This window comes from Bombina bombina, chromosome 2 (assembly GCF_027579735.1).
Source record: "Bombina bombina isolate aBomBom1 chromosome 2, aBomBom1.pri, whole genome shotgun sequence".
Taxonomy (NCBI): Eukaryota; Metazoa; Chordata; class Amphibia; order Anura; family Bombinatoridae; genus Bombina; species Bombina bombina.
The window spans coordinates 13,286,339-13,311,472 of NC_069500.1; the positions used below are offsets into that span (position 1 = coordinate 13,286,339).

The window sequence follows — 25,134 nt, forward strand, 5'->3', positions numbered from 1 at the left end:
GAGAATCCCTGGTCTCTTGATCCAGATTTAGTAGAGGGGACAAATCTGTGTAATCCCCATTCCACTGATTGAGCATGCAGAGTTGCAGCGGTCTGAGATGTAGGCGGGCAAAGGGCACTATGTCCATTGCTGCTACCATTAAGCCGATTACTTCCATACACTGAGCCATCGAAGGGCGAGAAGTAGAATGAAGAACACGGCAAGAATTTAGAAGTTTTGATAACCTGGTCTCTGTCAGGTAAATCCTAATTTCTACAGAATCTATCAGAGTTCCCAGAAAGGAAACTCTTGTGAGAGGGGATAGAGAACTCTTCTCTTCATTCACTTTCCACCCGTGCGACCTCAGAAATGCCAGAACTATGTCCGTATGAGGCTTGGCAATTTGGCAATTTGACGCCTGTATCAGAATGTCATCTAAATAAGGGGCTACCGCTATGCCCCGCGGCCTTAGGACCGCCAGAAGTGACCCCAGAACCTTCGTAAAGATTCTTGGAGCTGTAGCTAACCCAAATGGAAGAGCTACAAACTGGTAATGCCTGTCTAGGAAGGCAAACCTGAGAAACCGATGATGATCTTTGTGTATCGGAATGTGAAGATAAGTATCATTTAAATCTACTGTAGTCATGTATTGACCCTCCTGGATCATAGGTAGGATGGTATGAATGGTCTCCATCTTGAATGATGGGACCCTGAGAAATTTGTTTAGGATCTTGAGATCTAAGATTGGTCTGAATGTTCCCTCTTTTTTGGGAACCACAAACAGATTTGAATAGAAGCCTTGTCCCTGTTCCTCCTTTGGAACTGGGTGGATCACTCCCATAACTAGGAGTTCTTGAACACAATGTAAGAATGCCTCTCTTTTTATCTGGTTTGCAGATAACTGTGAAAGGTGAAATCTCCCTTTTGGAGGGGAAGCTTGAAGTCCAGAAGATATCCCTGGGATACAATTTCCAACGCCCAGGGATCCTGGACATCTCTTGCCCAAGCCTGGGCGAAGAGAGAAAGTCTGCCCCCTACTAGATCCGTTACCGGATTGGGGGCCAATACTTCATGCTGTCTTAGAGGCAGCAGAAGGCTTTTTGGCCTGCTTTCCTTTGTTCCAAGCCTGGTTAGGTCTCCAGACCGACTTGGACTGGGCAAAAGTTCCCTCTTGTCTTGTATTAGAGGAAGTTGATGCCGCGCTCGTTTTAAAGTTTCAAAAGGCACAAAAATTAATCTGTTTGGCCCTTGATTTATTAGACCTGTCCTGAGGGAGGGCATGACCTTTTCCTCCCGTGATATCAGAAATGATCTCCTTCAAACCAGGCCCGAATAGGGTCTGCCCCTTGAAGGGAATATTAAGAAGCTTAGACTTTGAAGTAACGTCAGCTGACCATGATTTAAGCCATAGCGCCCTACGCACCTGAATAGCAAAACCAGAATTCTTAGCCGTTAGTTTAGTCAAATGAACAATGGCATCAGAAACAAATGAATTGGCTAGCTTAAGTGCTCTATGCTTGTCAAGTATATCGTCCAATGGGGTCTCTACCTGTAAAGCCTCTTCCAGAGACTCAAACCTGAAGGCTGCCGCAGCAGTGACTGGGGCAATGCATGCAAGAGGCTTTAGAATAAAACCTTGTTGAATAAACATTTTCTTAAGGTAACCCTCTAACTTTTTATCCATTGGATCTAAGAAAGCACAACTGTCCTCGACGGGGATAGTAGTACGCTTAGCTAGGGTCAAAACTGCTCCCTCCACCTTAGGGACCGTCTGCCATAAGTCCCGTGTGGCGGCATCTATGGGAAACAATTTCTTAAAAATAGGAGGGGGAGAGAACGGTACACCTGGTCTATCCCATTCCTTAGTAATAATTTCTGAAAACCTTTTAGGTATTGGAAAAACATCAGAGAAAATAGGCACTGCATAGTATTTATCCAATCTGCACAATTTCTCTGGCACTGCAATGGTGTCGCAGTCATTCAGAGTAGCTAAAACCTCCCTGAGTAGCACGCGGAGGTGTTCAAGCTTAAATTTAAATGTTGCCATATCAGAATCAGGTTGAATCATCTTCCCTGAGTCAGACACATCACCCACAGAAAGAAGCTCTCCTTCCTCAGCTTCTGCATATTGTGAGGGGGTATCAGACATAGCTAGTAAAGCATCAGAGTGCTCTGTATTTCTTCTAACCCCAGAGCTGTCTCGCTTTCCTCGTAACCCAGGTAGTCTGGATAATACCGCTGACAGTGTATTATCCATGACTGCCGCCATGTCTTGTAAAGTAAACGCCATGGGCGCGCTAGATGTACTTGGCGCCTCTTGAGCGTGAGTCCCTTGAGTGGGAGTCAAAGGCTCTGACACGTGGGGGGAGTTAGTCGGCATAACTTCCCACTTGTCAGATTCCTCTGGTGATAACTCTTTTAAAGACATAATATGGTCTTTATAACTTAAAGTGAAATCAGTACATTTGGTACACATTCTAAGAGGGGGTTCCACCATGGCTTCTAAACATAATGAACAAGGAGTTTCCTCTATGTCAGACATGTTTAAACAGACTAGCAATGAGACCAGCAAGCTTGGAAAACACATTACAGAAAGTTAACAAGCAAAAAATAAAAACGGTACTGTGCCTTTAAGAAAAATAAAAAAGGTCAGAATTTGAAAAACAGTGAAAAAAAGCAGTAAATCAAACGAAATTTTTACAGTGTGTATAATAGGCTAACAGAGCATTGCACCCACTTGCAAATGGATGATTAATCCTTTATTTGTGATATTGTATTCTTGAGAAATAGTCTCAAAAGATTTTATCTTATTAGAGCTGTCAAAGTTTGGGATACGCAAACCAATCCTTTTTCTGCCCATGTTCTAAAAGTTTGTGAGGTTAGCCCTGTAGTGAAATTTGGATTGCCTATAATTGGGAAAAAATAAGTTATTAAGTAATTTATGTCTAGCATAGTACACAGCTTCTGCCAAGCTATAATTGTATTATGCAAAAAAGCGCTGTTTTGACGTGCTCTTGCATGCTTTCCCCATAGACATCAATGGGGAGAGAGTCTGAGTGTCAGAAAAAAAACACCTGTGATTGCGGAATTAAAAGCTCCGTAACACAACCCCATTGATGTCTATTCCCCTGCACCCCTGCCCACACTATAATAAATCTTTTAACCCCTATTTCGCCGTTCCCTGACATCGCTGCCAATAAATAAAATTATTAACCCCTAAACCTAACCCTAACATAACCCTAACCCTAACACCCCCTAACTTTAACATAATTAAAATAAAGCTAAATTAATGTTATAATTATTAACTAACGCCTAGATTTAGAGTTTTGCGGCCAAAGGGGTGCATTAGCTACGCGTGTTTCCCCCCCCCCCCCCGCACCTTTTAAACAACGCTGGTATTTAGAGTTCTCTGAAGGGCTGCGTTAGGCTCCAAAAAGGGAGCGTAGAGCATAATTTACCGCCACTTCAACTCTAAATACCAGCGGTGCTTACGGACGCGGCCAGCTTCAAAAACGTGCTCGTGCACGATTCCCCCATAGGAAACAATGGGGCAGTTTGAGCTGAAAAAAAACCTAACACCTGCTAAAAAGCAGAGTTCAGCTCCTAACGCAGCCCCATTGTTTCCTATGGGGAAACAGTTTCTAAGTCTGCACCTAACACCCTAACATGAACCCCAAGTCTAAACACCCCTAACCTTACCGCCCCCGCTATCGCTGACCCCTGCATTACAATTTTAACCCCTAATCTGCCGCTCCGGACACCGCCGCAACCTACATTATCCCTATGTACCCCTAATCTGCTGCCCCTAGCATCGCCGACCCCTATATTATATTTATTAACCCCTAATCTGCCCCCCCAACGTCGCCGCTACCTTACCTACACTTATTAACCCCTAATCTGCCGACCGGACCTCACCGCTACTATAATAAATGTATTAACCCCTAAAGCTAAGTCTAACCCTAACCCTAACACCCCCCTAAATTAAATATAATTTTAATCTAACTAAATAAAATAAATCTGTGGCAAACCTCGCCACTTATGAACTATGCAGGAATTGTTATTTAGGCTAATGGTTAAAATGTATGTTAAACTGTATGTTACTGTTTAAACTCCCTGCTGTTTCAGTTGGGAAACCCCTTGTAGGGGAGACTGTTTTTAAAAAGTGTTTGTTTCTTTTTCAGTTGAAGAAAAAGTGGTTGTTGACTCCCAAGCTATGTGTCGTCTAGTTCTTGGTGGAAAGGGGTTATTATTACAATTACCAAGAGTAGTTACTTGCTTGTCTCTGCTTACCCAAAAGATATTACAGATCCTACTACCTCTCTGCTACAATTACCAAGAGTAGTTATTTGCTTGTCTCTGCTTACCAAAAAGATATTACAGATTCTACTGCCTCTCTGCTACAACTACCAAGAGTAGTTACTTGCTTGTCTCTGCCTACCCATAATATATTACAGATCCTACTGCCTCTCTGCTACAATTGGTGGCAAGCAACGGGATTTAAACCGCACAGCAAGTCGTAGGACATGTGATGTATATGAACAGACGGTGAATGGGGACAGATTATACCAGACTAAAGAGAACTGCATTGAAGGAATTACTGGAGGCGAGAGGAATTATTGCCAGCAATAAAACCAAAGCAAGGCTGATTGCAGAGCTCATGGAGGGAGACCGGGTAGCAGGTACGGCCGTACCCATGGCGAACAACGAAACTGAATTCCAAAAAGAGATGCGGACCCGGTTGGCTTTTTTTCCGCTACCCCATTCGGAGGAGCTCCTGACACGGACATCAGCAGACGTACAGGAGTACTTGATGGTGACCCGACAAACCACCCGAGACCCGGAGAGGGGCTACCAGTACACTCCAGTGCTGGTACAGGGAAAGCTAAGATTCCCTACCATGCATTCAAGGATCATACCGACACAGAGGATATCGATGGGTACCTACAGGACTTTGAGCGATTATGCCAACTGCATAATATTAGTACTGCTGACCAAGTTCCCCTACTGGCAAGTTATCTGGGTGGGCCGCTGAAGCCTACCACACCATACCAGATGAGGACAGCAGGGACTACCAGAAGGTAAAACAGGCCATCCTGACTAGGTATGCTATTACCCCAGAGGCATACCGACAGCGGTTCCGAGACCTGAAGAAGCTGGAGAAAGATACCCACACTGAGTGGGCGCATCGGCTAACCAGGGCCGCTAAAGGCTGGTTACAGGCAGCCCAAGTCACCCAGTTGGAAGACCTTTTACAACTCCTGTTGATGGAGCAATTCTTCCAAGGGGTGTCCACTGAATTGCAAAACTGGCTGAGAGGTCGAAAACCGTGCACGGTACATACCGCAGCGACCTTGGCTGACGAATACCAAGACGCTCAGAGGGCTCAACGAACACAGCAACCCTCCAGTATTGGGGTCACCCCAACCCCCACTGCAGCTCCCACACCTCTGCTACCCCATCCTGGAGGGGGAATCTACCCACCCCCTCCCCGATACCAGACTCAATCAGCTATCCGTTGCCATCTTTGTAACCAACAAGGGCACATTCAGAGAGACTGTCCCAGGAACAAGAACCGATCCACCTGGAACAACCAGAGCAACTTGTCAAACAACCGGGCAGCTGTACACTGCTACCAGAACGAGCCCCGACTACAGACCCAACCCGCAGTCTTCCACGAGGAACCCTTGGGCATCTTACACGAGGTAAACCCAGTACAGGCCGCTTCAGACAACCTACAAAGCCACCACCAGCTGGTCTATATAGAGGGCCGACGTTTCCAAGGGCTGCGTGACTCTGGAGCCACCATAACCTTGCTTCGACAACATTTAGTTTCCACCAATCAACTCACCGGAGACTGTGAAGCTGTCCGGGTGGCCGGGGGAGCCATTTACAAGATTCCCATGGCCAAAGTACACTTGGATTGGGGAGCAGGGTCGGGGAACATAGAAGTGGGCCTTATGAAAAATTTGCCTGCAGACGTTATTTTGGGCAACGACTTAGGGGAGCTGACTTCAGAATTTGCACCCCGAACCTCCCCACAAGCAGCACTGCCAGTTGTTACCCGACAACAGGCCCGCACCAACGCACTGGCTGATCACTCTGAGGCTCAGGTAAGCAATCACCCCCCTAATATCTCTTGGGCCCCTCCACTAGAGTTTGGTAGCGAAGTGGCCACTGACCCCTCGTTGCAAGTATATAGGGATAAGGTAGACCAGAATCAGGCGGGGTTGGAAGGAGAGAGGTACGGTTGGGACAAGGGGTTACTGTACAGGTATGCAGAGAAGATAGTGGCTGGATCTATTCCCCTGTCCGTTCAGCAGTTAATAGTACCTCAGAGGTATAGACGAGAACTGCTACGGGTTGCCCACGATATTCCACTGTCAGGCCACCTAGGAGTTAGTCGGACAAAGCACCACCTAACTCAGAATTTCTTTTGGTCAGGGATCACCAAAGATATTAGGCAGTATTGCCAGACGTGTGACACCTGCCAACGAGTAGGGAAAAGAGGAGACCGATATAAGGCGAAGCTACACTCCCTCCCCATAATAGAGGAGCCTTTTAGTCGAGTGGCGGTGGACCTCATTGGCCCCCTAGCCAAGCCTAGCCCGCCTAGCCCCTCGGGGAAGAGGTATATACTCACGGTCGTGGATTATGCCACCCGATATCCCGACACAGTGGCTCTGGCTAATATTCATGCCGAGACCGTGGCGGATGCCCTCATCAGAATCTTCTCCCACATGGGATTTCCCCGGGAGATTATTTTGGACTGGGGCACCCAGTTTACGGCCGAGATTACCCACCAGTTGTGGAGAGCATGTGGGGTGAAACCGCTTATCACCCCCAGTCTAATGGGCTCTGTGAACGGTTTAATGGAACTCTGAAACAGATGCTCCGCACGTTCATGGGTACCCAGAAGAACTGGGAGCGGTTTCTACCCCATTTGCTTTTCGCCTACCGGGAGGTACCTCAGGAGTCCACGGGGTTCTCTCCCTTTGAATTATTATTCGGAAGGAGGGTACGGGGTCCCCTAGACTTAATCCGAGAGCATTGGGAGGGGGAAGTCACTAGTGACGGTACTCCTATCGTACCATACGTGCTGGAGTTTATGGAGCGCCTGGAGGCCCTGACTCGGACCGTCCGCTCCAACCTTCAGGCGGCTCAAACCCGTCAGCACCGTTGGTATGATAGGGGCGCCAGGGACCGCAGTTTTCAGACTGGGCAGAAGGTGCTAATCTTAAAACCGGTCAAAAATTATAAACTTCAGGCCTCCTGGCAGGGCCCATACAAGGTAGTGGAACAAATCTGTGACACCACCTATGTGATCGGCCCATGTACTGGAGCAGGCGGTAGACGCATGCTCCATGTAAATATGTTGAAGCCGTACCATGAACGCGCAGAGGAGGTGAATGCTATTTGCGCCCCTGCCGCGGATGACGCAGACAATTTACCTCTTCCCGACCTCCTAGGAATGTACAATTGGGTGAGTGGTTAAGTCCTCTGGAACGAGCTCAAATAGCAGAGCTACTGAAGGAAAAGAGAGACACGTTCTCCAACGTGCCTGGATATACCCGACTGGCCACCCATAGGGTAGAAACCCCAGGTCACCTCCCCATGCGTCAACCTCCTTACCGCATACCAGAATCGGTGAGAGAACATATGCAGAAGGAGATTGACGAGATGCTACAGTTAGGAGTGATTGAGCACTCGGACAGCCCCTGGGCCTCGCCGGTAGTTTTAGTGCCGAAACGGGATGGCACGACCCGCTTCTGCGTAGACTACCGGAAACTTAATGATAAAACCGTCTCTGACGCCTACCCTATGCCCCGGATAGATGAGCTCCTGGATAAAATGGCTCGAGGCCACTACCTCACCACCATAGATCTGTGTAAGGGGTACTGGCAGATCCCACTAGCCGAGGATGCCATCCCCAAATCAGCGTAAGTCACCCCGTTTGGCCTGTACCAATTCAAGGTCATGCCATTCGGGATGAAGAACGCTCCGGCTACTTTCCAGCGAATGGTAGATCGGCTACTGGATGGATCCCAAGAGTACGCATGCGCCTATTGAGACGACATAGCTATATTTAGCAGCTCCTGGGACGAGCATTTGAACCATATAGGGGCGATCCTAGATCACATTAGGGAGGCAGGATTAACCCTTAAGCCTAGCAAATGTCATATAGGGATGGCGGAGGTCCAGTACCTAGGGCACCGAGTAGGTAGCAGGCAGCAGAAGCCCGAACCGGCCAAGGTAGAGGCCGTAGCCAAGTGGCTATCTCCCCGTACCAAGACCCAAGTGCTAGCATTTCTAGGTACCGCAGGCTATTATAGGAAGTTTGTACCTAATTATAGTACCCTAGCCAAACCCCTCACCGACCTCACCCGTAAAAACCTTCCTAAGATTGTTACCTGGAGCCCAGAGTGTGAACAAGCATTCCAAGAACTGAAAAACGCTCTCGTAAATGCTCCTATCCTTGCTGCCCCGGATCCAACTAAACGCTTTCTCGTCCATACAGATGCTTCTATGTTTGGATTGGGAGCCGTGCTGAGCCAAATCAGGGCTGATGGCAGCGAGCATCCTGTGGCCTACCTAAGCAGGAAACTGTTACCCCGAGAAGTTAGCTACGCCGCCATCGAAAATGAATGCCTGGCCATGGTGTGGGCCCTCAAGAAACCAGCCATATCTATATGGACAACAATTTTCCTGCTCACAGATCACAACCCGTTGGTGTGGCTGAACAGGGTATCTGGAGACAATGCCCGGCTGTTGTGCTGGAGTTTGGCGTTGCAGCCGTTTGACTTAACAATCCATTACCGACCTGGGAAGCAAAACGGTAACGCCGACGGATTGAGCTCGCATTCTATTGGCTGATCGGAACAGCCAATAGAATGCAAGCTCAATCTGATTGGCTGATCCAATCAGCCAATCGGATTGAACTTGAATCTGATTGGCCGATTCAATCAGCCAATCAGATTTTTCCTACCTTAATTCCGATTGGCTGATAGAATCCTATCAGCCAATTGGAATTCGAGGGACACCATCTTGGATGACGTCCGTTAAAGGAACCTTCATTCGTCGTCTAGTCGTCGGGAGAAGAGGATGTTCCGCGCCGGAGGTCTTGAAGATGGAGCCGCTCCTCGTCGGATGGATGAAGATAGAAGATGCTGCTTGGATGAAGATGTTTGCCGGTCCGGATGTCCTCTTCTTGCCGGATAGGAGGAAGACTTCGGAGCCTCTTCTGGACCTCTTCTTGCCGGATAGGATGAAGACTTCGGAGCCTCTTCTGGACGGATCGGTGATACCCGGCGTGGTGAAGATAAGGTAGGAAGTGTTAGGTTTTTTAAGGGGGGTTTGGGTTAGATTAGGGGTATGTGGGTGGTGGGTTGTAATGTTGGGGGGGGTATTGTATTGTTTTTTTTACAGGCAAAAGAGCTGAATTCTTTGGGGCATGCCCCGCAAAAGGCCCTTTTAAGGGCTGGTAAGGTAAAAGAGCTGTAAACTTTTCATTTTAGAATAGGGTAGGGCATTTTTTTTATTTTGGGGGGCTTTGTTATTTTTTTAGGGGGCTTAGAGTAGGTGTAATTAGTTTAAAATTCTTGTAATCTTTTCTTATTTTTTGTAATTTAGTGTTTGTTTGTTTTTTGTAATGTAGTGCTTGTTTTTTTTGTAATTTAGTATAGTTTATTTAATTGTAGATAATTGTATGTAGTTTATTTAATTTATTTATTGATAGTGTAGTGTTTGGGTTAATTGTAACTTAGGTTAGGATTTATTTTACAGGTAATTTTGTAATTATTTTAACTAGGTAGCTTTTAAATAGTTATTAACTATTTAATAGCTATTGTACCTGGTTAAAATAAATACAAAGTTGCCTGTAAAATAAATATAAATCCTAAAATAGCTACAATGTAATTATTAATTATATTGTAGCTATATTAGGGTTTATTTTACAGGAAGTATTTAGCTTTAAATAGGATTAATTTATTTAATAAGATTTATTTTATTTTGTTAGATTAAAATTATATTTAATTTAGGGGGATGTTAGGGTTAGGGTTAGACTTAGCTTTAGGGGTTAATACATTTATTATAGTAGCGGTGAGGTCCGGTCGGCAGATTAGGGGTTAATAAGTGTAGGTAGGTAGCAGCGACGTTGGGGGGGGCAGATTAGGGGTTAATAAATATTATGTAGGTGTCGGCGGTGTTAGGGGAAGCAGAATAGGGGTACATAGGGATAATGTAGGTTGCGGCGGTGTGCGGCCGGCAGATTAGGGGTTAAAAATTTTTATTAGAGTGGCGGCGATGTGGGGGGACCTCGGTTTAGGGGTACATAGGTAGTTTATGGGTGTTAGTGTACTTTAGAGCACAGTAGTTAAGAGCTTTATGAACCGGCGTTAGCCCATAAAGCTCTTAACTCCTGACTTTTTTCTGCGGCTGGAGTTTTGTCTTTAGACCTCTAACTCTCACTTCAGCCAAGACTCTAAATACCAGCATTAGAAAGATCCCATTGAAAAGATAGGATACGCAATTGACGTAAGGGGATCTGCGGTATGGAAAAGTCGCAGCTGAGCGTTAGACCCTTTCCTGACTTACTCTAAATACCAGCGGGCGGTAAAAACCAGCGTTAGGATCCCCTAACGCTGGTTTGGTCGGCTAACGCAGAACTCTAAAGCTAGGCGTAAATAATTTCTATTTAAAACTAAATACTAATTTACCTGTAAAATAAAACCTAAGCTAGCTACAATATAACTAATAATTACATTGTAGCTAGCTTAGGTTTTATTTTTATTTCACAGGTAAGTTTGTATTTTAGACTAGTTAGTAAATAGTTATTAACTATTTCCTAGCTACCTAGTTAAAATAAATACAAACGTACCTGTGAAATAAAACCTAAGGTGCCTTACACTAAAACCTAACATTACAAAAAATTAAAAAAAATACTAAAATTACAAAAAATAACAAACAAAATTATCCAGAACAATAAAAATGTTTCCTATTCTAATACCCTTTAAAAAAAAAAAACACACCCCAAAATAAAAAACCCTAATCTATAATAAACTACCAAGGGTCCTTAAATTGGCCTTTTGTGGGCCCTTAAAATGACCTTTTGTAGGGCATTGCCCTAAAGTTAACAGCTCTTTTGCTAAAAAACTAAAAACAAACACTCCCTAACACTATACAAACCCCCACCGCCCAAACCCACAAAATAAAAATAAAGTAAAACCTAATCTACCCATTGCCCTGAAAAGGGCATTTGTATGGGCATTGCCTTTAAATGGGTATTCATTAAAAAAAATGGCTATTCTAAAAAGAAAAACCCACCCCAAAACAAAAAAAAACATTACACAAAATAGCAAATGAATTATCCAAAATAATAACAATTAATCCTATTCTAATACCCATTTAAAAAAAAAAACACCCCAAAATAAAAAACCTAATCTATAATAAACTACCAATAGCTCTTAAAAGGGCCTTTTGTAGGACATTGCCCTAAGTTTAACAGCTCTTTTACCTGAAAAAAAATACAAAGACCCACTAACATTAACCCCCAACCCACAAAATAAAAAAAACTATCTAAAAAAAACTAATCTACACATAGCCCTTAAAAGGGCATTTAGCGCTTTTAAGAAAAGCCCAAACCCTAAATTAAAAAACCTTATAAAATCCTAACACTAACGCCCTAAGATCCATTTACATTTGCTGAAGTCTCGCTTGAAGGATCTTCAACCCGGCGGCTCCATCTTCATCCTGTTGGCTCCATCTTTATCCAGGCGGCATCTTCTATCTTCATCCCGGCGGTACGGAGCGGGTCCATCCTGAAGACATTCGGCACGGAGCATCCTCTTCATACGGTCGCCGCCATATACTGAATCTTCAATGCAAAGAACGCAGTTCAAAATGGCGTCCCTTGCATTTCTATTGGCTGATTTGATTTTGGAAATTTAAATTAGCCAATAGGATGAGAGCTTCTGAAATTCTATTAGCTGTTCAAATTAGAAAATATAGAATTTCAGTAGCTATTGGCTGATTTGAATTTCCAAAATCAAATCAGCCAATAGGACTACAAGGGACCCCTTTTTGAATTGCGTACCTTGCATTGAAGATTCAGTATATGGCGGTCACCGCATGAAGAGGATGCTCCACCCTGGATGTCTTCAGGATGGACCCGCTCTGCGCCACCGGGATGAAAATAGAAGATGCCGTCTGGATGAAGATGGAGGCGCCTTGATGAAGATGGAACCACCAGGATGAAGATCCTTCAGGCGGGATTTCAGGGGTTAGTGTTAGGATTTTTAAAACTTTTTTGGGTGTTTTTTTTTTAGTTTAGGGTTTGGTCTTTTCTTTAAAGAGCTAAATGCCCTTTTCAGGGCAATGCAAAAGAGCTAAATGCCCTTTTAAGGGCAATGACCATACAAATGCCCTTTTCAGGGCAATGTGTAGCTTAGGTTTTTGTTAGAGTTAGGTTTTTTTATTTTGGGGGGTTGGTTGGGTGGTGGGTTTTACTGTTGGGGAGACTTTGTACTTTTTTTTTTTTACAGGTACAAATGCTGTTTAACTTAGGGCAATGCCCTACAAAAGGCCTATTAAGGGCTATTGGGAGTTCATTGTAGGCCAAGTTTTTTTTTTATATTGGGTGGTCTTTTTTATTTTGATAGGACTATTAGATTAGGTGTAATTCTTTTTTAGTTTTGATTATTTCGTTTGTTATTTTTCATAATTTAGTGTTTGTTATTTCTTAAAATTTAGTATTTTATATTTTTTGTAATTAGATAGTTTGTAATTTTTATAGTAGTGCTAGGATTTTTTAATGTGTTTTTTAGTTTTCTTTAATTGGTAGTTAGTTTAATTTTAGTTTATTAGTTATATTAGTTTAATTGTTTAAACTTAGTTTTTTTAATTTGACAGGTAAGTTTTAATTTAATTTAAGATAGGGAAATTGTAATTTTAATCTAAAGTTGGTGGGGGGCGTTAGGTTTATGGATTACTAGTTTAAATTAGTTTATTGCAATGTGGGGGGCTTTCGGTTTAAGGGTTAATAGTTTAATTTAGTATATTTTGTTGTAGGGGACTTGCAGTTTAGGGGTTAATAGGTTTATTATTGTGGCGGCAGTGTAGGGGTTAAAAACTTTAGTATAGTGGGGGCGATGTGGGCAGACAGCAGATTAGGGGTCAATAATATTTAAATAGTGTTTGCGATGCGGGAGGGTGGCGGTTTAGGGGTTGATAACTTCATTATAGTGGTGATGATGTTGGGGAGCAGCGGAATAGGGGTTAATACATTTTATTATTGGCGGCGATGTTGGGAGCGGCAGATTAGGAATGAATAATTTTAATATAGTGTTTGCGATGCGGGAGGGCGGTGGTTTAGGGATTAATAACTTTATTATAGTGGTGATGATCTCGGGGAGTGGCAGAATAGGGGTTAATACATTTTATTAGTGGCAGCAAACAAAGGCACAGAAAATTTGGTCAGAATTGATGGCAAGATGAATGCAGTATGTTATCAAAAAATACTGGAGGAAAATTTGCATTCATCAGACCGGAAGCTGCGCATGGGACGTACTTGGACATTCCAACATGACAGTGATCCTAAACACAAGGCCAAGTTGACCTGTCATTGGCTACAGCAGAATAAAATGAAGGTTCTGGAGTGGCCATCTCAGTCTCCTGACCTTAATATCATTGAGCCACTCTGGGGAGATCTCAAACGTGCAGTTTATGCAAGACAGCCCAAGAATTTACAGGAACTGGAGGCTTTTTGCCAGGAAGAATGGGCAGCTTTCCCATCTGAAAAGATAAAGAGCATTATCCACAAATACCACAAAAGGCTTCAAGCTGTCATTGATGTTAAAGGGGGCAATACACGGTATTAAGAACTGGGGTATGTAAACTTTTGATCAGGGTTATTTGGGTAGTTTCTGTTGTTATTATGATTTAAAAAGAGTAAACACAGTTGATTGATAATAAATGACTTCAGCCAAACACTAACCATGAGTGAAAGAAAATTCCAAGATCCCAGAGTGATGCCTTCACAACTTTTAGAAGGAGGGAGTCCTACTGGATAATGAAGTTAAAAACACTTCAGCCTGATGGTTTGAATGAAAACATTGATATGGCAGCTTTCACATGATTATCTATATCTATAGTTAGGCTTATCTACAGAACTTATAGATTACTGTCAGTTAAATGGGTACTTGTATACCAAAAGGGTCTATTTGGATAAATAATCCATGCACTAGATCCTTTTGAACATAATTTTGTGCATTTGTGATTAACTATCCTTACTAAAATCTAGTTCTCAAGCATAGTATATATCATTCCCCCCCATATTCCCACTATTATAGTAGGGGCCACAAGTACACTCCCTCTGGAGATTTTCCTACAGTTAATAGTGGAGACTCTTTATATCTTTATCACAAGGTTCTATTCTCACGGACAGTATTAACACAAAAATATATATTTCATCTAAATTAGTACAGTATCTACCACTATATATTACATACCAGTGTGAATTCCACACTTAACTTATCCAGCAATTTCACAACACTTATGTAATGATAGATTATAAGGATTTATCTTGTACCACATGTGTTCTTTTACTTACATTTTTTTACATTTATATACCCTTAATGGGTTTATCACATTGTATCATCAAAATTTATGTTAATATAACGATGTTAATAATTTTATCTGTTATAGTTATAACAATACTGAGGCACAATTCTATCACATCTCTCACAGTACACACTATATTTATTAGTTCCTCCACTCCACTTAAACTCTCTAACCATGTATAGGTATATCGGAATAGTGTTATATTTACATGACACTCTTTCCTTTATCCTATCGATTATCACTCTGTTGTCATATGATAGCCACTTTTGGGCTCACGTATCACCCTTTACAGTTAGCCATAGTGATATATGAGGAGGGATTGAATCTTTTAAGCTAGTTATAGTCTCACTCATATCGCCAGATAAGATGACTTGGACTCATGCGCATATTTTTTTTTTCAAGGATCTAAGCCCCACTCCTTTTTTGTTTCCTTACACACTTAATCCCCACGCTACGAGTATAATATACTAATATGTAAAATCACAGTTTTTCTTTTTTTTAAAGATCATTTCATTTGCACTAGCATAGATTTTGCGGTATTTATAGATATTAGCTCAAAAATACAAAGTGGCAGATTTTTACATATGTATATATTATTTTACAAGGAAGTATGTTATCAATTGTGATACAACATATGTATCATTTTTATATTTATTTTGTCATTGTTAACAATTTGTTATGAAGCATTGGTATCTAATAGTCTATTATACTATTTCATAGAATGGCATATGTTATATATTTCTAGATCTCTTATATATACACCTTTGTTTATATGTACATGTTTTGACTGACCTGCGAGGCCATTGTGTTATTCTCTGGTTACTATGACAACTAATTAAGAAAGGTGTTTTTTTATCAATTGTATAACCTATCAGAGAGTATCCTGTTCCCTTTATATAGCAAGTGTATTTTAGTTATTTTTTATCATAGCCTGAGGAAACAGCCCTGTAAGAGGCTGAGAAACGCGTCGCTTTTAAAATAAGGTTTTGGATTTTATCTATACACTTGATGCTGTGGTGGTGTTTATTTTTAAATCACTTTGGGAAATCTTTGGATCATCCTTCACTGTTTGCTGTGGAGTTCAGTCAGCTGGGAGACTGCAAAATCCCAGTCTTCTCTTACTGCACCTGTAAGTGCAATCATTTGTATCCTATTATCCTACCCCTGACCATACGGTATTGGGATATGGTTTTTCTGCTCTTCTTCCATATTTAGATAAAGGGCATTGCCTCCTCAGATTATTTGAGCTAACACGATTGTCGGTGGGGATCAGTGAGCTGGACCACTGCCTAATAGTTCCAGTCTGCTTTGCTAGCACCATTGGGTGCACAACGTTTGTGAGTATTATTTCAGCTTTTTATACCAACATCCTCTGTGCCTGTGGTACTAGGCCATTGTGGCGCCTCTGTTTCTTTCTCTGCAGATTACCAAGTATCAGGATTTGACCGTCCTTTGACAGAGAGCTGCCACTAATCCTGGATTATACAGACTTTTTATACTGAATTTGTTTTTGTGTGTTTTGTGTCATTTTAAGTATCTAGTGGGAAGTGCACCCTATGGGAGTTGGTGTGTTTCGGGCACATAATCTCTCATATATAGTTTCAAAATTACACTTAGATGATTTTTATTTTACTGGTCACATACTATGGTATAATTTCCTTAAAAATATATCTTTAAAATATCTGTTTTAAATCGTAATTATGCTATTTTAAAGTCTTATTTAGAGCCATCCATAAATACTTAAATTATAAAGTTTCAATATTACACTTAGATAACCTTCTATTTTCATGCCCCCCTTGGTGTTGTTTCCTTAAAAATAATAACCTTAAATAGCCTCTATGGTTGACATTTATGATCATTCAGATCAAATCCCCTTTGATGAATGCGCAGTTGACAAATGGTTTATAGTAACACAAGATATTTATTTTTACAATGTCCCAAAGATACGCCCAGAGTTGTGCGTTATGATTAAAAAAGCATCATTATGGCTCATAACGATGCTTTTTTACACCCGCTGGTATTACGAGTTTTGTAGTTACAGCTGTGTCGCACACCTTTCTGGCCGTAACGCAACATAACTGCCGAAGCTTTTAAAAAGTCCTTTTCCTATGGGACTTCCACAGTGCCGGTATTACGAGTTTGCATTACCGGCCAAAAAGTGAACGGTACAGCTCATAACTACAAGATCCCTACCGCCACCTGAAAGTCAGTAGTTATGAGTGTTACGCTACAAAGCTGTAACATAAAACTCATAACTAAAGTGTTACAAACTACAATAACACCCATAAACTACCTATTAACCCCTAAACAGAGGCCCTCCCGTACCGCAAACACTAAAATAAAATTATTAACCCCTAATCTGCCACTCCGGACATCGCCACCACCTACATTATATGTATTAACCCCTAATCTGCCACCCCCAACGTCGTCGCTACCTACCTACACTTATTAACCCCTAATCTGCTGCAACCTAACATTGTCGCTACCTAACTACAATTATTTACCCCTAAACCTAACCCTAACCCTAACACCCACTAACTTTAAACTAATTACAATAATTACAAATAAATAATACAATTAATACCTATATTATTCCTATTTAAAACTAAATATTTACCTGTAAAATAAAACCTAAACTAGCTACAATGTAACTAATAGTTATAGTGTAGCTATCTTAAGTGTTATTTTTATTTCACAGGTAAGTTTGTATTTATTTATTTTAACTAGGTAGATTAGTTATTAAATAGTTATTCACTATTTATTAACTACCTAGTTAAAATAAATACTAATTTACCTATAAAATAAGACTTAGGTTTAGGGGTTAATAATTGTACTTAGGAAGCGACAACGTTGGTGGTGGCAGATTAGGGGTTAATAACTGTAATGTAGGTGGCAACGATGTTAGGGGCAGCAGATTAGGGGTTAATAATTGTAGGTAGGTAGTGACAACGTTGGGGTTGGCAGATTAGGGGTTAATAACTGTAATGTAGGTGGCGGCGATGTTAGGGGCAGCAGATTATGGGTGTTTAGACTCGGGGTTTATGTTAGGGTGTTAGGTGTAAACGTACATTTTTTTTCCCCCCTAGACTTTAATGGGGCTGCGTTACGGAGCTTTACGCTCCGTTTTTGCAGGTGTTAGGCTTTTTTTTAGCCATCTCTCCCCATTGAAGTCTATGGGGAAATCGTGCACAAGCACGTAAAAGCAGCTCATAGCTGCGCCGGTATTTGGGTGCGGTATGGAGCTCTAAGCTGCCATATTGCACACAAACGCCGGTTTTTATTCAACTTGTAATACCAGCGTTATAGGGAGTACCATACCGCTGAAAAAAAGCTGCGGATGTTAATTTCCCTACAGCGCTCAAAACTCATAATCTGGCCGATTGTTTTTTTTTTTTGTTTTCTTTTTTTGTTTTAATATTTTTTATTGAGGTAAAAAAATAAAATAACAGACAAAATAAATTGCAAGAGTCATGTACAGACATGAAAAAAGAACATATCGCTCACAAAATGAACAGTTCTATTACAACACAGCCGTGCCAAAATGATAAAGAGAAACCTCACAATACAATCTCATTGCATAGGGAACAAAAATTAACTTAAAATAATATAGAGCATAAGTGTCGAATTGAGGCCTCATAACAGAAAAAAGCCATCAGACCTAAATCTAGACACAACTGAGCTGCAAACATCATATGCAACTTTTAAAAGGAGAGCATATCATTCATAAAATAAACAATCCTGTTACATCACAGATATAGTAGAAAAATAAACCTCACGTTTTCTATTTTGTTACATAGAGGACACAGAGTATAAATGAATATATATATATACAGGTAGCCCTCAGTTTACGCCGGGGTTAGGTTCCAGAAGTAATGGTTGTAAATCGAAACCGTTGTAAACTGAAACCCAGTAGCTTTGAAATGAAGACTTTAAATTCTAAACAGCATTATAAACCTAATAAAATAATCACACAATACAGAATATATAATTAAACTAAGTTAAATGAACAAAAACATTTGCTAAACAGCATTATAAACCTAATAAAATAATCACACAACACAGACTTAACTTGCATTTGTCTGCAAACAGTTATTTCTATGCATTCCAATTTGGAGTGATTTATAGACAGGAAGATCTTGTTCTTTTGAAATCTGCTCGATAGCTCAGGTCTGGTTAAACTGATTAATTTCAACTTGCTTGGCTTTGCTGCAACACAAGCGGGCAGCTCCACCTACTGGCTATTTTAATAAATGCACTGCTTCTCAATGCTTTTCAATAGCAGTCACATGACTGGAAAAAAAGGTTGTTATTCTGAAACGGTGTAAATTGAACCGTTGTAAACCGAGGGCCACCTGTATATATATATATAGGTAACCTCCAATTCAAATGCTCAACAATAATAATATAAATAATCGCTCATAAAAGATCCTACAACTATTATAACTAGCATACAAATATTACTAATATATGGTAGCTTAATGTACTTGTATGCAAAATTATAAATGCCTGTACATATAAGGAAGGGCAAAAGAAGATGTTCTAATACAACACAGTTACGTTTAGGTGGTGTAGAATTTAAGTAGTCTTAATAAATGACATTCTCAGAATCCCATGCCAACCAGGGCCCTTTGATCGGCACCAGACTCCAATACTACTCAAAGATAAGCATAATACACCTATTAAACCTGTATCTACCTCTATGATTGTATTAGAATTAAATATTATAAATCCTATTTCCAATCTGTCATTCCTTATCATATTAATAGTAAATGATCCCTATCCAAAATATTACAGGCAATGATACCAGAATATATAGCTGTAGGAACAGAAAAATAAAGTTATTGCGAACAAAAATGTTCTGAAAATATATATGGTAGCTTAATATAGGGAGGGGGAAAAATGCAGTATGGTACAAGGAAAACTGCAAAAGCACTGGAAAACACCAGAGTACTTCAGGATGTTTATGGGGGAAAATGGGGGGGGGGAGTGGGGGGGGGGCATCTTAATGGTGGCTAGGGAACTTAACAATAAAGCCACTATATACACATTTGACCCTTAATATAGGTGAAACATGAGGGTGAAGTTATCAAACGCATGGCAGTAAACCATTGTCAGCATAAGTAATTTGCCAAACTATTAGAAGTTGTTGTATATGACAAAGGCCCTATCTTATCTAAAAACAGTGGATTAATTAGCCCAGTCCCTGTGTAACAGCCAATATAGAGATATAAAGAGAACCCATATGGGGAATATAGTTTAGCTGAGTAAAAATGTGGCTCATCCATCTACATTAATTACACAAGCCTTGGGTATATAGGTGCTGCAGGCCAAAGTATATAGAAAAAAACTATGAACTAAAGACACCCAATAACCAAAACTTATATCTAGAGGACACTGCTAAATTAGAACTATGCTCAATGTGTTATAATTGGGACACAGAAAAAATATCTTTACATATGTTAATAATATTAAGAATATAGAGAGGCAAAAAGTAAACATACTCACAAAAATTGGCAATGTAACTGGATTAGCCTTACTAAACTGTAGCCTAGGTCTAGGTATATTAAATACCTTAATCCCCTGCAGACATTGCGACCCAAGAAGCATAAATAGCAAGGAGCACAGCCATTATGTTAATAGCTACAGAGACTCAAAACTACAGATCTTCATAGGAAAGTATCAAACAGATGTCTTACAAAGTAAATATGTACAGGTTTGAAACACTTCGTAAGCAAGCCAAGACTCCCCTCCAGTGGTGAGATTTTGCAATTACATCCTCTACCAGTGAGCAACCATTGAACACTTAACCAAGAATCACGATCTGTAAAATAGGACCGTGCCACTTAGTAAAATATCAAGCATATGAACTTCTAAAACATTTATCCTACAAATACCCCTATGACATGATGTGGCATCAAAACTAGATATAATAGCATAGCCCAAATGCAAACTGCCTTTGCAAGCTAGAACATAGTTAAATTATATAGAATACATTTATGCAAAAAACCTGTGGGGGATAAAAATCAGCAAATAGACATACATGAACAAATATCTTTTAGCTCAATTATGGACAAATTTCAAGTTTCAAAAAAACTGCAATGTTCTCAAGTCTATTGACTGTCATAAAGTGACCGTTAAGTCAAAGATGCAGTTCTTGAAGATAAATAAGTAAATTCTTGTAGCTGTAGCAACAGTAACAATATCCCATATACTTAATATATCATGGAACTTTAGTGAAGATTAAGTCAACCTACACCCGATTTGATGGTATCTTGGAAGACGGTATTTGTGCCCCTTTGGAAAGCAGAACATATATTCAGCAGACTACAGGATCTTCCATATCTGTAAAGCCAGGATGCCCCACAAAGATCAGTAGAATAATTTATGAGCCCGTAGATCGTGGCAGCTCTGATTTGTCTAAGTAGCACTATCATTGCCCTCATCGAGTTTGCATAAGATCAATGTCTTCAAACATACAATATCAGGCTGTGTAGAGAAGTCTCCGGAAAGTGTCGCCTGTGTAGTGGCAGATGTCTTGCTCTCGGCCACCAGAGTGGCATTCTGCATGACCGGATTGCGACTACTAGGGATAGGCATATCAATGTGCCCCTCACCTACCTCTAAACCTGATTTTCCAGCCTCTCTTATAGGAAAAGGGGTCCCGCTCCATGCAAAATTGTCCTGCTGCGCCAGTCTATCTGGAAGCAGATCACCCAGTACCATTTGAGACATCGCTGGGGGGCCTATATCAGGTAAGTCTAAAGCAGCTTGCAAAGACTCTGCAAAAGAAAGTTGGTACTCCTGCAGCAGCTCCCTAATGCCATCCAGTAAGTGAGGAACGAGTGCCGTAATGATCCTGGGTGTCATGACGCAGCAGCGCTTCACCGTTAATAGAGCATAAAAGAGGTGGCACTGGGGCTCTGTTTTCTATGTTAAGAAGCGTTATAGCGTCCCCGTTGCTAATAACTGAAATCAGAGGCTCTCTTTACTTCCACCGCCATTATAGGTAGGTTGGGTCCTTGATACTAGACAGTTTCTTTCAGGGCCTTTCTTCTCACCTAGTTAAAAGATGGCCGCTGTCCAAAAGGCCTCAATTCACATCGGCACCATGGCAGGCCAAAATTTTGTAACCTTCGATGACCCCTTATCTGTAAAATTCGCACTTGAGGTCTGTATACCACTAGACACCTGGTGATTGTCAAATTGAGTGAGCTGAACGGCCAAAAATAGAATCATCAACAATACATAGTCAGAGCTATATCACCTTGCGACCGTTCAGACTCAGAGCTAGCTCCGCCCCCTGGCCGATTGTCTATTTAGCCTGTAGCCCAGCACTCCAACCAGGTGGAGTAGCCACAACCTGGGTGCAATCCTTGGAAATAACTGTAGATATTTGAATTGAAGAAGGGCACTCTCAGGATTTATTTAGAAGATAAATGCTTTCTTTATTTAGTAAAAACACTAATACATGGTCGACGTTTCGGCCCTATAATCTGAAAGACAAACAGAAAAAGAGATACTAAAAACACAGATCTGTTGAGACAAAACAAAAAGTGAAAAAAACAAACAAAAAAACCATATAAATAACCAAGCAGAACATGGGTGCTAATAATAATGAGGGATCAACAAAACATAAACAAAACTCATGCTCTAAACGTACCCCACATGATAAGACTAACGACAAAGAAAAAAAGGACACCTCTGGTCACCATGATAATAAAATAAAACGAAATGCCGTGACTTGTAAATGCAAGACTCAATATGTGCTGACAAGACAGTGACACAAGGTAAGGAACTACTGGGAACAAGAACCCGCCTAGCCAAATACCGCAAGCTCAAGCAAGAGTGTGTATACAATATCGAAGGAAATCAGTGGCAGACCGCCAAATAAACACTACATACTATCGTGTAACACATAGCTGCTACGCAGAACAGCATATGCGGTGGTCAGGAGGGGTAAACCCCGATATAGAGAGAAACCGGGCCGTGATGAGTAGAATCACAGCACATCTGCAAATAAAGTTGAACTTTAAATACCTTGCAACTGCCTAGTAGCAGAGATCTCAGATCGAAAAAGACGAGTGACGACTGACACAGAAGCACGCCTTAAATAGGGGGAGCCATACTGCTAACCAATACATGATAGGATAAGCTCAGGCAACGCCTAGCGTTGTTATGGCAATCGCTCAGCTGTGTGTAATGAACAATGTATGAATGCCGTACGTCAGTCCGTGAATGAAACAAAAACAAAAGCCCAACAAGCGTGATTGGAACGCACTTAATCATCCTACATGCACAGCTATATCAGAAAACGGACATTATGTAAACATATTGCATATACCATACCGCAACTTTCAGAGGCACATATTAGGTAAATGATTGATGTGAGGGGCAGTTTTGAGTAGTACACATAGCCAACACAGATTTATACAGATAAATGTGAAAGACACATAGACAATATGACTAAAACCTCGTACATATATGATAGATCCAGATCAAGTAACACTGACATGTACAAATACCAACCCACCAGATGCATCAACGATGTATGATGCCAATAAGACATGATAAACTTAGAGCAGAGAGTCTGCAGCAGACAATATAAACTAATCAGCGATACTCACGACCTGTGCTTTGGAGACAGCACTAACAAGCGCATACAACAGGATGTTCAAATAGCATAGAGCCGCCGCCGTACTATTGGACACACGAGCCCAAATAGAACGTGACCAAATATAAAAAGAATATATACAAAACTAAGTTTGCCAGTGGTGTCACCCCAAAATAGGGGAAGGCTATAATTGTGAATGTAGGTAGGGTATCCCCAAGTAGTGTGCAGTGTTACAATTTTGCAACTCTAGATTAGGCACTATATATACAAAACAAAACAAAATGTACCGATCAGCCTGAAATCAGTCATATAGTGATGATCTAAACATGGTGTCAAGTGCGTGTCACTAACTGGGAGGAACGCGGGTAGAACCAAGGGAATCATAGACCCAGACGGACCAGAACTATATCAACCCCGATGGTGAAATATCACATATACAACCAATACGGGTATAGAAACCACTAGGCACACACAACTATACTAAACACTAGCCTAGACCGTGGTGGAGTACACCAACGTCCAGGATGTAAGTGAACCTTGCCAAGCACCAAAGATATGTACAACCAAAAATGCCCCACCTTCACAAAAGGTGGATAGCCAGATCAGGAGTCAAGAAAAGAAATGAAGAAATGTGGGACACTCAGAGAGTAGAATGAAAACAAACAAAACAAAACAAAAACAATAATAAACACAAAAAATATAAACAAGATAAAAAAGAAAAAAAGAAAAAAAAGAAAAACAATATTCACAGGATCAAAAAAATACACAAAAGTCCAAATGAGCATTGAGCCCATGGGTGCTCAGAGTGTTTAATCGATAAATCCATTTGGATTCACATTTTAACAATTCTTGGTTGCGATCACCACCTCTCCTCAGAGGTGCTACAGTGTCTATCAACATTGCACGGAGAGAGGCAATGGGATGTTTCTGTTCCAAAAAATGCCTAGGCACAGGTTGGTCAGCTTGGTCATCCTTGAAAGCAGCTTTTATGACACTTTTGTGGTTGGCCAGTCTCTCCCTAAAGGTGGTACTGGTCTTTCCAATGTAATAGAGGTCACAAGGACAAGATAAAAAGTAAACAACATATTGAGAAGTGCAACTGAGCCTGTGCCTAATGGTGTACATTTTGGTGGAACCCAGGTGATGAAATCTTTGGCCGGTAATTAAGGAACTGCAAGTGACACAGATGCCACACTTGTAGCAGCCAGTTTTGGTTTGAGCAAGCCATGTTCTGTTTCTGCACCATTGGTCTGTTACAAGTGTGGCAGCTGTGTCACTTGCAGTTCCTTAATTACCGGCCAAAGATTTCATCACCCGGGTTCCACCAAAATGTACACCATTAGGCACAGGCTCAATTGAACTTCTCAATATGTTGTTTACATTTTATCTTGTCCTTGTGGCCTCTATTACATCGGAAAGACCAGTACCACCTTTAGGGAGCGACTGGCCAACCACAAAAGTGCAATAAGAGCTGCTTTCAAGGATGACCAAGCTGACCAACCTGTGCCTAGGCATTTTTTGGAACAGAAATATCCCATTGCCTTTCTCCGTGCCATGTTGATAGACACTGTAGCACCCCTGAGGAGAGGTGGTGATCGCACCCAAGAATTGTTAAAATGTGAATCCAAATGGATTTATCGATTAAACACTCTGAGCCCCCATGGGCTCAATGCTCATTTGGACTTTTGTGTATTTTTTTGATCCTGTGAATATTGTTTTTCTTTTTTTTCTTTTTTTCTTTTTTATCTTGTTTATCTTGTTTATATTTTTTGTGTTTATTATTGTTTTTGTTTTGTTTGTTTTCATTCTACTCTCTGAGTGTCCCACATTTCTTCATTTCTTTTCTTGACTCCTGATCTGGCTATCCACCTTTTGTGAAGGTGGGGCATTTTTGGTTGTACATATCTTTGGTGCTTGGCAAGGTTCACTTA

The 25,134-nt window shown here is 41.1% G+C and overlaps 1 protein-coding gene across 1 annotated transcript in view; it reads right to left on the reverse strand.

Annotated features, from left to right (window-relative positions):
- Positions 1–25,134, reverse strand: part of LOC128647634 (C-type lectin domain family 12 member B) — a 299,612-nt gene that overhangs the window by 95,513 nt on the left and 178,965 nt on the right. The window lies entirely within an intron of this gene.